Genomic DNA, 3,726 nt, shown 5'->3' with positions numbered 1-3,726 from the left:
TTTTTTTTTTTTTTTTTAAACCTGTAAAGGTGGAAAAACAAAGAGTGGACATAAGCCCCCTGCAGGTTGAAACGTGAGGGCTCGAACAGATTACTTTTAAAAAGTGACAGTATCAAAGAGTCAGTCATTGCACAGAACGACTTGGAAAGCAAAGAAAAAAAATGTGGACTTTTTTTTTTCCTATCAATCAATGGTGCATAAAAAAAAAAAAAAAAAACTTAAGCAAAATGGTATTGCAGAACTCTAGGCACGTCAGCTAACTGATTCCCAGTGACATCTTCTCACCTTACCAAGGATTTTTCAGGTCAATAGCTTGAATCTGACAGTATTAAGGATAGGATGTTGCTCCAGAATCACTGGTCTAGTCATGATTGTGTCGAGAAGGGTTAGCCCTTTCACTAGGCAAAGTATGAAATGCCTATAATACTTGCGTCTGAGGATTAATTAGCATGCAAGCTTGGTCGAACTGTTTCTTCCAATAATCAAAGATGAAAGCGAAACTTAACAGTTGGTGTTTCACATGCAAACAACCCAATGGATTTTTTTATATAAATATATATTTTTCAAATAGATTTTTGATTCAGTTCATTATGGAAAGTATCCCAAAATTTGAAATGCAAAATGATTGGTTGGTGGGAAGAAAGGCAGATACGATTCTATTTCTTCTCTGTGGAAAATTTAAATGGGAAAATGAAGCACTGTTAATTGGGTATATGGCTGTGTGGGGAAGGAGGGGGAAAGAATCATCTTTCTTGCTTACCCAGGTGAAGTATCTGTCATCTGAATTGCAATGCAAAATGGATCTAATGAAATGGCAGTGCTGCTACATTGTAGGCTTAACTGGAAGCTACGAGCTACGCAAGTGCATTGTCCTGCATATTTCATCCTTTTTCCTCAGCAGACATTTCACTGGGAAAACATTGCCTTTCATTTTTATGCTAGTCAGTTGGACTGAGACAGGTGAGCATATTCAGATTCTTACCCATCTTAACAGGTAGGGATAAAATTTGTCAGAAGACAGGGGTTGGTAATAGAGGATATATTGCTGCAGCACACATCAACAAGTCAAAAGTGACTAACCCCTGGACAGTGGGTAAGAATTTGAGGTAGTTTTGGGTGTGTGTGGTGTTCACCTCAATTATGCATTTCCAAAATAATGATTTCCTGTGCTGGGGTGACAAATTTGCTGATTGTATGAAAAAAGAAGTATTAGATGGCCTTTCAGTGAATGTCTTCCAGAGTGGGTCAGAACTTTAACGACTTGAGTTAGGAATCCTGTTCTAAAGACACTATTTATGTTTTTGAAATTGTCATTAAATCTGTACAAATGACTTACAGGTACAAAGAATAAAATAAAGGTAACTTTACCTTCCTTATATACTTCCTGCCTTAAAGAGAGCATTTCCATGAACATAGCTGGTGAAAGGGTTAATATCTGCAGAGCTTTACACTAGTTAGCGTGAGTGTATGGTGCGTGTGTGAGTAAGAGATCATGCCAGTTGCATTCAAATCCTGTCAGTTTTGGCCTGCCACATGTTGCATTATCTTCAGTCTGACTGTGCAAAGTCTACTTCTGGTGTGTCACAACAGTAGGGATTTTTTATATTCTGCTTACTCTGTGTATACTGAATCTTTTTGAGCCATAGGATCCAAGCCATAAAACTCTGAGCATGCTGAATCCAGTCAGAGGAGAGGCGCCGCCTTCTAAACATGGAAGTCAGTAGGGTTAAGTGAAATCTTGTTGATATTTAAAAATAATGATGATAAAAAAGATGCTGTTACTTTTTTCATTTTCTTATGATTAGCAAAAATACTGTTAGTGTTCTTTCTTTCCTCCCTCCTGCTTCTAGCCTTTGGTTGTGGTCTTTGTTTCACTTGCAGTTTTGTAAGGACAGTTGAATTGGGTCACTTTATAGCTCCATGAATTGGCTAGCACAGAAACAGGACAGGAAAAGTGCTGTTTTTCATCCTTTTACAAGGCCATTGGTGACATCAAAAACTGCAGTCATTACTCTCATTCGCTATACACGTGATGCACATAGGCATTGCTTCAAGCAGTGTCTCCTTTGTGCCACTGAAGTGGGTTTGGAAACCCGTGTACCGAGGATAGAGTACGAGTTTATAAAACAGACCAAATCCTAATTTATTTTTTTTAAAGGCAGAACAATCTTGGTCCTAAATTCAGGCAACAGTTGCGCTTTTTAGTTGGCTGGATATTATCATCCTGTAGAGTTGATTAGTATGGCTGGCAAGAATGGCAAAAGTTGTTTGTCTGAGTTCACTGCTTAATTATCTCTCCAATCTGTCTTTTTTTTTTTTTTTTTTTTTTTTTTTTTTTTGTTTTTTTTTTTTTTTTCCAGAGTGAATTTCATGTATTTGTTAAAATTGCATCCCATAACTATAAGTTTAATACCCTATGATAACTGTGAAACTTTTTGGGTGTGACTCAGACAGCAAGCACACACTATGCAATATGGTTTATCTTGTATTTATTTGTAAAAATATCAAAATTAGATCCTATATAAATATATATATAAATATAAATATATATATATAAAATAGTGTCAATATTGCTAGTCATGAAATTCTAAGGGGAGTGGAGTTCTAGCTCCTGTATGGCTACTTCAGATAAATGCTAGTAGTATACAGAATGCAACGGAATGCTTAACAAGTGCTTTCTTTTGTTCATTTAAAAAATTGTCTTAAATTTTTTCATTAGAGGATAGAATCTTATTTTTTTTATTTTGTACAAGCTGTGCTTTTTTAATTATAATCACTGATAAATTCACTATAATTTGATTTTATAGGATTTTTGTAGCATTACGAAAATATAGTAAAACTGAGAGGTTAATACCTGCTGTGGCTAACCATGTAAAAGTATTAAACTTGAACCAGATCCATTTTTATTAAACTAGATGTTAAATTAGGGGGATATTTTATTCCGCAGTTCATTTTCACAAGAGGTTTATAGGTTGGCTGTGTGCGTGTGTGTGCACATGTGCGCGTGTGTTTCCTTTCCCATTTGCTGTGGAAGTCCCCCCCCCCCCCATATCAGATGTTCAGAATTTCAATCTTTTCTCTGTAGGAATGATACATACATTTGATTCCATTCATGTACTAAACTGTAATTTTGGGAATGCTGGAAAAATTCCTACCGAGACTGTCTTAATTGTGCCATCTGACATTTGAATGTCATCCTGGTATTAGCGCATAATAAAAGATAAAAATAAATGAATCACTTGTTCTCTTGAATATCCCATGTCTTAAAACGGGTGTTCCAACAAAATCTGTATTTGTGGAGAATGGCTATTTAATGTTTGCATCCACTCTGATTCTACACTAGACGTTTACTCGGGTTTATTTTCTTAAGAGATAAGTCCTATTACTATTATCGAAGAGACATAGGCACCTCAGCAAGAAGATACCTATTATTTTTTTTAATCAAAAGGCACAAGCACTCGTTGCCTCATTTCTACAGCAATAGTCCAAAATAATCTGCATTGACAAAGTAGGATAGCATGTGTTCCATTTTCTGAGTGTAGGAAGAAATTGCTACACTTGATCTACTGGGGCAATTTTTTATTAATCAAGAGCTGATCCTTATTGGAAGCAAAACAAGATGTCCCCAGGAAAAGACATTTTGTGCCAATAATAGTAGACCCTTGGGGCCCTAGTGCATATGGGTTCTTGTGTACCTGTACTACTTCTGCAGTGTTCTCTTCTGCC

Source organism: Gavialis gangeticus, unplaced genomic scaffold (genome assembly GCF_001723915.1).
Source record: "Gavialis gangeticus isolate Ggan-Ray unplaced genomic scaffold, GavGan_comp1, whole genome shotgun sequence".
NCBI classification, from domain to species: domain Eukaryota; kingdom Metazoa; phylum Chordata; order Crocodylia; family Gavialidae; genus Gavialis; species Gavialis gangeticus.
Note: the sequence above shows the minus strand (reverse complement) of the source record.